At 33.7% G+C, this 12852-nt stretch overlaps 1 protein-coding gene across 8 annotated transcripts in view; it reads left to right on the forward strand.

Moving 5' to 3' along the window:
• The first annotated feature begins 7398 nt into the window (after nucleotides 1-7398).
• Nucleotides 7399-12852, forward strand: part of LOC125671953 (tyrosine-protein kinase SRK2-like) — a 30232-nt gene continuing 24778 nt past the window's right edge. For 2 of the 8 annotated variants that reach the window (XM_056161938.1, XM_056161940.1), the window contains exon 1: nucleotides 10014-10386. The gene's annotated coding sequence lies outside the window, so the exon portion shown is untranslated. Of the gene's footprint in view, nucleotides 7562-7683; nucleotides 7839-9770; nucleotides 9861-10013; nucleotides 10387-12852 lie in introns of those variants that run through there. The other 6 variants (XM_048907953.2, XM_056161939.1, XM_048907951.2 and 3 more) reach the window with 6 other exon arrangements.

A 12852-nucleotide genomic window follows, 5' to 3' on the forward strand; every position in this document is an offset into this window, starting at 1 on the left:
CAAAATGATCAATGTACCAATAGATAAATCAATGTACCAATAGATAAATCAATATACCAATAGATAAATCAATGTACCAATAGATAAATCAATGTACCAATAGATAAATCAATGTACCAATTAATAAATCAATATACCAATAGATAAATCAATGTACCAATAGATAAATCAATATACCAATAGATAAATCAATATACCAATAGATAAATCAATGTACCAATAGATAAATCAATGTACCAATAGATAAATCAATGTACCAATTAATAAATCAATATACCAATAGATAAATCAATGTACCAATTAATAAATCAATATACCAATAGATAAATCAATGTACCAATAGATAAATCAATGTACCAATAGATAAATCAATATACCAATAGATAAATCAATATACCAATAGATAAATCAATGTACCAATTAATAAATCAATATACCAATAGATAAATCAATGTACCAATAGATAAATCAATGTACCAATTAATAAATCAATATACCAATAGATAAATCAATGTACCAATAGATAAATCAATATACCAATAGATAAATCAATTTACCAATAGATAAATCAATTTACCAATAGATAAATCAATGTACCAATAGATAAATCAATATACCAATAGATAAATCAATGTACCAATAGATAAATCAATGTACCAATAGATAAATCAATGTACCAATAGATAAATCAATGTACCAATAGATAAATCAATATACCAATAGATAAATCAATATACCAATAGATAAATCAATGTACCAATAGATATATAAATAAATAGATAATCGGGGTCTATATACAATTTTCTGCATTCAAATGACAATGGCAAATGAAAAGCTCACAAAAAGGTTACGCACAAGTGAAAATAGTTGCTAGAATAATAGGATTCCGTTCCGTTCCGCTAAATACCAATAGCCGTGTGGATATTAGTACGGAACGGAACGAAACATCGATATGGAAGTGTACATCAACAAAAAAGAATAATTCCTTTGTAAGATTTTAAAACTTGCTATGGATTAATCTTGAATTCAGTTAATACAAAATGACAAGATCAATCTAAGACCTTTGGTATACTTGCGGCGAACTGTATTTGCCACAAGTTCACAAGTTCACCGCTACCAGGCATTATGTGGATCTCCTGTGATACAAATATGGTAAAGAAAGATTTCTGGTATACTTGCAGCGAACTTCATGTTTGTTCACCACAAGTTCACTGCTACCGGCGAATGGCTGCGAACTAGTGTTTAAGCTTTTGGTGAACAAAATAGTTAGCCGCTAGTTTTAATACTGTAAGTTTGCCGTAAGGTTGCCGCAGACTGTATAGTTTGGTAAGGGTTATTGTACAAGTGCAATTAGTCTCTTGTTATTCAATTATGCTCATTCTTTTTAATTGTACAGAATCTTAAGACACCGAATTATCTCTTTTCCTAGGGGTGGTGGTGGAAATAACTGCTTTCTCACACATGCATGTGCTTTTGAACATGCTTGAAATTTTTGATTGCAATTTGTTTGGTATTGAAGACGCATTTTCACACGTGTTCGAGTGTTTAAGACACCGACTTCTCTCTTTTCTTTTTCGGGGGGGGGGCTTTTTGTAAATTAAGGCCACGTTATTTTCTCCTGACATAACTGATGGATCGTCTCTTTTGTACAAAAAGTGATAAATTTTCCAACAGTTTGGAAAAGTACAATCATCTAAGAATTTATTAGATAACAAGTCTTACAATTGATTGAATATGTAGTACTCTTTAACATTTTTTGATAGTCAGGACCTTTTGTTTGTTAACTACGGAAGCCGATAGGTGCCAGGGTATAGAATTAATATTTATTTAACTGGCGGCCGCCACTTAATTTATGTGGCGGCCGCCACTTAATTTAACTGGCGGTCGCCACTTATTATCTGGCGGCCGCCACTTAATTTATATATGGCGGCTGCCAATTGCAAAAACAATGTAATTCGTATCGCTCAGTGATTATTTTGGAAAGATTTAGAATAGTACGCAAACACGCAGCATCGTTTTTCAAAGTGCATAGGGACAGTCGGAGGAGAAATTGTCTTCTACAATTGTTGACAAGCAGAAAAGGAACCTAAAATGTCTCTTGCCCAAACTTCGTACTCCTAAATTGGAGGGAGGGGGCTCCGTTCATTCTTCAATTGATATCAGTTAATTCATTATTACATTTTTACCATTCATTACTACCACCAAAAGAGTGGGGTGGGGGCCAATCCGCCAATTTATCTTATTTCACATGTGAAAATAACTTAGTTTGAATGTGAAAATAACAAATTGAACGTTGTCAAACAAATTGAGGGCCAGCCCCGTGGTTCTACGTATTTAACAGTACAATCGAAAAACAATAATTTAATGCTCTTGATTGTATATATATCACATACATATTACTGAGCATTGGGGAGGGATTGTACCCCTTTCATTTTGAGAGAGAGAGATAGAGAAAGAGAGAGGAGTTGAATAAATGGCGACAGCCATATAAATGATTTAAAACAAGTGGCGGCCGCCATATAATTAACTGGCGGCCGCCAGATAAATTAACTGGCAGCCGCCAGTTAATTTAAATGGCGGCCGCCAGATAATAAGTGGCGGCCGCCACATAAATTAAGTGGCGGCCGCCAGATAATAAGTGGCGGCCGCCAGTTAAATTAAGTGGCGGCGGCCGCCACATAAATTAACTGGTGGCCGCCAGATAAATTAAGTGGCAGCCGCCAGTTAATTTAAATGGCGGCCGCCAGATAATAAGTGGCGGCCGCCACATAAATTAAGTGGCGGCCGCCAGTTAAATAAATATTAATTCTATACCCTGGCACCTATCGGCTTCCGTAGTTAACCGGTAAAAAGGAAATTATATAAAATATCTTGTTCTGTAATATGTATAAATTGTAGAACATCACTGTATAAAGAGAAAAATTCAGGTTGACTTCTGCGACTGTCATCAACATTTGAAACTGAAGGAAGATAATCATTCAACAATTCAACTTTTTCTGCGTTATCGGAAGTAGTAACTTGAACACCATTTTCTAGAATGTGTTGCGAGGGGTATAACTGTAGATTTATTTGTGTTAAAAACATCTTAACTAAGTAGTTATATCTGGTTCCGTTTCATTCCGCTAAATACCAATATTCGTGTGGATATTAGTATTTAGCAGAATGGAATAAAACGCATCGAAATTGAAGTGTTTTGCTATATATGCGAATAAGTTGTTATTCAGTTATTTTCATTCTTTTTTATCATTGAAAATGAAAACCCATATAATATTAATGAGGCAAAGGAGATTTAAACGGCCGTGTCTGAAGAGAAACGGGTTTTTTTAAAAATAGTTTATCCATATTTCAAAGTGCCCTTACAATGTTCAAGACAATGAAAACCCATATAATACTGATGAGGCAAAGGAGATTTAAGCGGCCGTGTCTGAAGAGAAACGGTTTTTAAAAAAAATAGTTTATCCATATTTCAAAGTGCCCTTACAATGTTCAAGACACTCGGGCGCATGTCTTGATAACAAGAAAACATTGATATTTATGTATAATTGTATTACAATATATTACAAATTTTTTCAAACATATCATTGAAATCTACATGTATATGTAGCCTTTTGTAAACATGAGAGTACATCCGGGCGCATGTCTTGATAACAAGAAAACATTGGGATAGGCCCTATATATATATGTATAATTGCATCACAATATATTACTATTTTTTCAAACATATATCATTGAAATCTATACGTAGGCTTTTGTATATATGAGAGTACATCTTTATAGAAGCTTTTTAACATGCATGTATATATTTTCGGTACTTTCTCCAATTTCTTAGATTCTACGGTATATCTTGTATTTGTAAATAACAGTGCTATAGTAGAGATTACGTTATTCAAAATGACAATTCTGTGGTTGTTATCAAAATGAAATCAATAAGAATGTGTTTCCATTTGATGTCAAATATGACAACCTTTGAAGTTCTTTCCTAAATATGCTTTACATTTTCACAAAATAAATCAAGTGTTCATTGTCTTCAACATTTTCTTTTAACATAATTCACACATGAGAAAAAAATTTGTTACATTGAATATTATTGAGAAGTTTAAAATTACAATCTGCTACCTTTTTTTCATACAAATCTACGATTTCGTTTTTGTAAATGAAACTCCAGGAGGATTTATTAATTTTTAAACTATTAAAAAAACGAGAAAAAATAATATTCATCAAATATCCCACACAACACTTACTTTTTACTGGAAATTTGACTTTTAAAGAACCCTTGAAAGTCTTAAATTCAATGCACACTCAAAATCAAATACATTTGATTGTTTGTTATTATACCATAAACAAATATTAATACAGTCATGCATAACGAATTTTGAATGCAGGTCTTTAATGTTCTAGGTGTAATATTAACGGCTGTGTTAATCAATCGTTGGTGATATCTCTACCATTCACTGTTACCCAAATATTTTGGTGCAATTGTTCTTTAATTGTATGCGTAATATATTGGTTGAATACGGTAGTGTTATAAAAATCGCAATTAATTTCGTTTCTGTACTTGTGATTACATAAATACCCCCAAAGCAATGGAATCTGAGTCTGCAGTATTTAATAAACATGTTTGTTGCAAAATGTAAACGTTAAAATGCCGTTTCGCAATTCCTAGTTTGCTTTGAAATATCCGAAATCCTATATCTTATTGGAATGCAGAAATTTTTTATATAGACCCCGAGTATCTATTCATATATTTATCTATATGTATATTGATTTTTGAAATTAACAATTCCTCTGACTTTCAGAGTAATCAAATAATAAACCGTTGAAAAAGAAAGCTTCAACAAAAACAGGAGAAAATAACGTGGCATTAATTTACAAAAAAAAAAAAAAAAACAAAACAAAACAAAAAACATGAAAGAAAAAGAAAAGAGACAATTCGGTGTCTTAAGATAAGATTAAAAGGAATGAGAACACTTGAATAATAACAGACTACTTGCAATTGTAGAATAACACTTGAATTTCGATGTTTCGTCCCGTTCCGTTAAATACTAATATCCACACGGATATTGGTATTTAGCGAAACGGAACGGAATCCTATAACTCTAGCAACTATTTCAACTTGAGTGTATCCTCGAAAATTTTTAGTCCCTTTCTTGTGAGCTTTTCATTTTGCCATCATTATTGGAATGCAGACAATTTTATATAGACCCCAATTGTCTATTCATATATTTATCTATATGTATATTGATTTTTAAAATTAACAATTCCTCTGACTTTCAGAGTGATCAAATAATAAACCAATGAAAAAGAAAGCTTCAACAAAAACAGGAGAAAATAACGTGGCGTTAATTTACAAAAAAGAACCCCAAAACACACCCACCCCCGAAAAAAAAAACACAAAAGAAAAAGAAAAGAGAGAATTCGATATCTTAAGATGCGATTAAAAAGAACGAGAACACTTGAATATTAACAGACTACTTGCACTTGTAGAATAACACTTGAATTTCGTTGTTTCGTTCCGTTCCGTTAAATACTAATATCCACACGGATATTGGTATTTAGCGAAACGGAAAGGAACCAGCGCAGAAAATATCCATTTTATATCAGTAATAAATGCAAATCGAAAATTAAACATAGTTTATTCATTAACTACAGATATCAACGCAGAAGTAAAGCTCAGATGATTGAACACAGTTGTATATTTTAAAAAATAAAACTCTAAAGCCCGATTTTCTCTTTTACAACTCTCTACTTTTCATAGGCCAGCATCAGTGGACACAATTATGTATATAACTAGAAGTTTAAAGTCCCGTATTTTATTTTTACAACCAACTTCTTTTTACAGTGGATCCCCCCCTAGGATACCCCACAATCGGTTCCGTTCCGTTCCGCAAAGTACCAATGGCCAAGGATACAGACCAGAATTGAACTAAAGTCTAAACACATCTTTAATAATTTGATAGTTTGCCAATACAATTACCTATCACTGGGTGAAATGCTGTATGACGTGTTTCATACCGATTGTTACGCCGTTTCTGGCAGACTGATTTTGACTACGGACAACTCCGTTTACTTGATCAAGATATAGGACTCACGGCGGGTGTTGCCGGTCGACAGGGGATGCTTACTCCTTCTAGGCACCTGATCCCACCTCTGGTATATCCAGGGGTCCGTGGGGTCCGTGTTTGCCCAACTCTCTATTTTGTATTGCTTATAGGAGTTATGAGATTGATCAGTTTGTTACCTTCACCTTTCATGGAGAATACTGAGATGTGAAAAATACTTGTAAGTACATGAGACAAATATTCAGTAAAACAGTAATGAAAAAAAATATGCAAAATGTAGCACTTTAAACAACAATTTACAGCAAATCACAAAAGACCGGTTGAGCATGCTGGATTGATCAATAGACTTTACAATTTGGTCAGCAGAGTATCACATTTGGTCTGAATTTAGGTCACAAAGTTACTCAGGTATGACAAAGAATTGCTTAGTGTGAGTGACAACCCCATAATTAACACTCCAGTTTTACTGATTATTTCAGGAAAAGAATTTCTCTCATTGTATAGGTCAATAATTTTTTTTTTTTTTTTTTGGTTTCTTCAGAATTTTTTCCCCATCTAAAGTATCCCATCTTATTTTTTCATGGTTATAAGCTGAAATACACTGTTAGGTAGATGTGCACTAACCCATGAACCCTGAAAACTATAAATAGAATAACTAAACAATAGAATAGCAAGAATTCTATTGGACAGAAACAGTAACAATAGAATTAAGAGTATTCTGGAAGTTTTCTTTGTGTGATATGAATTGACTGACCTCAAATATAGATTGACAAATACATGAATGGTACATGTGTACACTTTGTGAGATGTCCACTGAAAATGTCTTATTAAGTGAAATTGATGAGAGTTTATTAAAGTTCAATTTAATCAATAATAAAAAAATTGTATGAGAGAGAGAGAGAGGGGGGGGGGGAGAATTCACCCTTTTCTCAAATATATTTATTTATTAGATAGGACACACACTTTTTTCTTACACATCTGATATTAGGACAGCAACTTTTTTGTATTCTTAAAAGATAGGACATGGGTTTTTTAAAAAAAAAAAATGGAAATATGGAAGGCACCGCCCCCCCCCCTCCCTCCCCCAACCCCCCAATAAATATTGACCGGTCCCTTAGGCCACAGGGTCTCGTCACGAAATCGGTCATCGTATATTCTGTAAAGATAGAATAGAGAGGGTCAATTCGTGACGAACCCCTGTGTTTAGACCCGTCTAATTAATTAAACAGGTCTCAGTCTATGAATCTAATAAAATGCATATATTTAGACAAAGATAAACCGATTGATGAATTTCAAAGAAAATTTAAGTGAGGGCAAAGCGAAAGTAGATCTGCTCTGTGTAGAGTGACTTCCCCTTAGTTCATGATTATGCCGCTCGTTGCTGGATCGGTGTCCGGGGTTTACATATTACTTCCTGAAAGTATTTTCCACCTACTTCCCATAAAGTATGTGATGTTGTGTAAAATGTAAGTGAAAAGAAACGACAGTGCGATAGATAATTGGTAAGTATTCTTTGTTAAGAGAACATTTTTGTGTGCCATGTGGTCATGTTGATTTCCTTGACGTTTCTCAAAAAAAAAAAAAAACTTCCTTGTTCAAGTTCTTGTTGAATTTTACCCAGGTGTCATACCCAGATATGGCCGGTAAACAAATAAGGATGGACCCTAGGCCAAGAACTTAGTAATTGTGTCAGTTTTAAGTCTGTGACTGTGTGTTTTCTGTGAGTAGACTATATGGCACTGCGGTGAGTGCAGGAAATGAACCGTTGAATAGAATATGGTAGGCAATTGTATTAGTTAATATTCGGTCAAATTCAACGAGGGTTTCATATCAAAGGGGTACGCAGATGGACTTCAACATCAGTGCAGTTACATCCTCACCAAGGAACTTACCTGTCTGTTGATACATTTTGTTGAAACATATTTATACAGAGTTTTTGAAAGCCGCCAGTCCAAAGGTTTTGTTATGCCAAAAGCTCCTTTAGACAGTACATTTCATTGTTCAGACTGGTAGTCTATTATTTAAATGTCTAACATGGAAGAATAATTTTTTAAAGGATGCATATATGTTTCTGACATTTTCTCTAAAATTATTTTTTCATCTCATCGATATGAATAGTTCTTGAATGATTTTCGAAATAGGTTTAAATTCTACATTGTAGCAATAAAACCATACATTTTATATCAGTCTGAGTAGCTCAATGGTTAGATTACCTAACTAATAATGAAAGGGTCACAGATTCGATACCCAATTATTCCACAGACTTTTCTCTCATTTTTGCTACAATAATGTCGAATTATACAACTTACTGTAATGTATAAGAGCTGAATTACATTTTTATGTGCAATAACCAGGAACTATAAAAATATGCTAACTCTAAAACAGACATCTTCATGGTAATATACCGAAAGACTTAATTTCTTTTTGTAGAAACGAGGTAGGATGCATTTGAATTGTACATGAAATGTCACAAAAATTTTATATTGTTGAGAAATGTTGTGCATGTTCTTAAAAAGAAAAAAAGAAAACTCTGCATCATCATCATCATGTAGATGGGTTTTGCTTTTTGCTTCTTAATATCTACTGTCGTGATTGACAAGGTTAAGCTTGCACTATATAGGCTAATCCTGGCTCAAAAATATAGACCTTAACCACCCCAACCCCACCATTATGTTAGTGTAAAACACCTCAAAATCATAACCTCATAAAATTATGAAAATGAAATATTCTGATTTTATTGACACCAATTTATTTTTGTTTAATTTTATATTTGTTTCCATAAATGATGTTTTTAAATCACAGTGGCATTATGGCATCTTTCAATTGCTTGTTTCCCATTATGCAGTTTTTCAATCACATGATTGCAGTTGTTATGTCTTTCATTCAGATGATTCCACTGTTATGTCTTTCATTCAGATGATTCCACTGTTATGTCTTTCATTATTACATGACAGCCATTGTTTTGTCTTTCAATGACAGGATTTCTATTATGACATCTTTTAGTCACACAATTGCCATTGTGATATGTCTTTCATTTACCTGTTTGCCATTGTGATATCTTTCATTTACCTGTTTGCCATTGTGATATGTCTTTCATTTACCTGTTTGCCATTGTGATGTCTTTCATTTACCTATTTGCCATTCTGATGTCTTTTCAATTACCTGTTGTTTTTGTGATGTCTGTCAATTACTTTTTTATATTAATGATACCTTTCAATTACCGGTACCTATCTGCCATTATGATATCTTTCCATTACCTGCTTTCACTATTTTGATGCCTTTCAAACACCTGATTGTGATGCCTTTCAAACACTTGATTGTGATGTCTTTCAAATACCTGATCGTGATGTCTTTCATCACCTGTTTATCATGTTTATATTTGTGATGTCTTTTACTTTTGTCACCCATTTGCATGACTTTTATCATTTTGTATGTAATGTCTACATCCAAGAAATAGATTATGGTACATCTTTATTTGTTTTACCTATCATGTTGTTCATGCACAAAAAATTATTTTCATTTTTGTTGTCGCTTTGGTTGACTTCACTGCGACTGGTTCTAAAGAATTGCATGGTGATCATATATTTTGAGCCAAGACTTATGAACAAGGAAGAATAAACATTGTCGTCCCTTACTTATCAGTTCAGATATGAGAGATGTGATATGTGTTTACATAGAGTGGGGAGGTGTACCTTTATCAAACTTTTTTAGTGTTGTGTGCTATACAAAATGCAGACATAGAGGATTTATCACTCAGCTGTGTGGAAGTCATGATGTGCCTTATAATCTCGTGTGACATCGGTAACGTAATTAATGAATTCTGTGTGTATATGTCAACTGTGCTCTTGTAGTATTTAGAATTAAGCAGGTATAAAATGCATTGTGTAAACAACTGTTTTTATAAGGTAACCATGGGTTCACACATTACAAATTTCAAGATTACGTACTAATATTAAGCAGTCCACACACGTTATATGATACCATACATATAGTTAGATTTTATACCTCAGTGTTCTAGTTTGAGACTCACATGTAATGCTACGAACAAGACAAGGATGTGATTGACATAAAATGAAGTCTGAATCAGATCACAGATTATAATGTAAGTGTGTATGAATTAAGTTGATACAGGCAGGAAGTATAAATAGCGTGTCAGCTGAGAGGCTGATAGTGAGAAGTGTTTGACTAAAAATGGGAAACACATAGATCATACTTTCTATTTTACTAAAGTACCCTTGCTGTGACTTGCACCGCGTAAGTGATGTTCAGATATCAATTGTCAACCGGATATGGTAGCATGATAATACTCTGAAGATTCTAGGAACCGGTATCTTTTTTATTAATTCCCTAAATGTCATTTGTATTAACCAGTATGGTATTTACTGGTAATTTCTGTTTGCAAAAACTATATCCAATTGTTCATTTTAAGAAACAAATAGTATTCATGGATGAATTTTCCCAAATTACAGACAGGATATTAATTGTTTGTATGTTGTTTTATGATTTTTCATTCCTGTAGAAACACCATCCCCATTCAGCTTTAATTAGGTGAATTACCTCAAATTTTGACCTCTGCATGACGCTTATAGCCTAGCAATTCAGAAGGATTATTTATCGTGCCTTCTGTGTCACAACACCTCCGTATTTGTCATATTCAAAAGACCTGCGACTTTCACTACTAATGCCGGGTGTTTGGTGAAGGAGCAGTGTTACTTATGTTAAACATCTTGGGTTTTATCATGACTGCAGGATTGAGAATCAAACCTAAATCTCCTGGATGAGAAGCAAGCACCTAACAATTGGGCTATTGTGACCAAAATATAATTGTTGTATTGTGACCTGTCAGACAGATTAGTTAGAAAACATGTGAAATAACAACCATTTTCGTGCTTTTATGATATTTTCCTAGAGCATAATGATATAGAGAAGTTTGTCTGTCGATGTGTCTGTCGTTGATGTGGACCACTTTGTCCATGTGTCTGTCATTGATGTAGACCTCTTTGTCTGTCCATGTGTCTGTTATTGATGTAGACCACTTTGTCCATGTGTCTGTTGTTAATTCAAACTACTGCTTTGTCAGTTTATGTGTCTGTTGATGTAGACCACTTTGTCCATGTGTCTGTCATTGATGTAAACCACTTTGTTTGTCCATGTGTCTGTTGTTGATGTAGACCACTTTGTCCATGTGTCTGTTGTTGATGTGGACCACTTTGTCCATGTGTCTGTTGTTGATGTAAACCACTTTGGGTGTCCATGTGTCTGTTATTGATGTAGACCACTTTGTTCATGTGTCTGTTGTTGATGTGGACCACTTTGTCCATGTGTCTGTCATTGATGTAAACCACTTTGTTTGTCCATGTGTCTGTTGTTGATGTAGACCACTTTGTCCATGTGTCTGTTGTTAATTCAAACTACTGCTTTGTCAGTTTATGTGTCTGTTGATGTAGACCACTTTGTCTGTCTGTGTGTTTGACATGAATATAGAGAACTTTGTGTGTCTGACATTAGTATAGAGAACTTTGTCTGTCTGTGTGTCTGACATGAATATAGAGAACTTTGTCTGCTCATGTGTGTATCTGTAAACCTTTTCCTACATATTGATGTTGTTAAATCAAATGTGACACACAATACATGCATTAGCTTATGACCTCAGTCTCAGGGCTTGGACTGGACTGTACTTATTAGGTCCAAGACTAATATCATTTGGGTGTCTGACCTGATTTTTTTAAATTCTAAATTATGTGGAACTGTCTTTTAAATTATGCCATTATCCAACTGAACTGGTTAGGATTTTAGATTTGAAATACATGTATAGCTTTATAAAGCAATTTGTGAAGCATTCCATCAGTGCATTCATGACAAGGAAGTTTGGAGATGTTAAAAACAGTCTTAAACTCATCAATGTCGGATAACACCACTTTACTTCAATACTTAAACCATGGATACAAATCAGAAAAATTTTCAGATCATAGGACCAATCCGTAACCAGATGAGTTTACTTGTGTATAGTGTTTTGATATGATAAATAATCTGACTTTAATCTACCTAAGTTGTTGAATCACGACTGACCTATCCTAGATCAGGCCTGGAGGTTACAAAACTTTTACCATACTCAAACTCAGCCATATGTTTGTTTTTAATATAACTCTGAGCAAGCTCCCAGTATACTAAAAAAAAATCTCGAGCATGCATGTACTCCATTCAAGTGTGAGAATGATTTTATAAAAGTGTTATAACATTCACTTTTGAATATGAGTACGATTTAGAGCACAGAGCTTGAGTATGAAAAGTGCTCAAAACAGTTTTATAACCTCCAGGCCTGGTCTTTAGATAGTTTGGTCATGTTAGATGGTTTTATTTTTTCTTGAAAGATGTTTGAAGTGGCCTTGTTTTTATTTGTTAGTTTATAATGGAATTCATATTTGGTTGATATTCTATCATTTTGTCTAAGAGAAATATTTACAGGGAAGATGGGCATCTTTTACAAAATATGACATTCTGTCGGTGATATTTGGCCTAATTACATGTATATATATGCATATGATAACCAGCTATTATAAGTTAAGGTTTGTTACTGGCCATATACAGAAGTATAGTGGCTTTATCAACCTGATATACTTCCGTAGACTGTCAGTAACAGATTAGACCGTTTCCATATTTCATATTATACTGTTTTTACACAAATCTGCCATATTATCTTACTGTGGACTGTCTATAGAAATTTAGTTGACAGTCATGTGACACATTTCATCCAATGACAGGGTGACGTTTAAGTTGAGACAAAATAATACAG

Source organism: Ostrea edulis, chromosome 4 (assembly GCF_947568905.1).
Source record: "Ostrea edulis chromosome 4, xbOstEdul1.1, whole genome shotgun sequence".
NCBI lineage: Eukaryota > Metazoa > Mollusca > Bivalvia > Ostreida > Ostreidae > Ostrea > Ostrea edulis.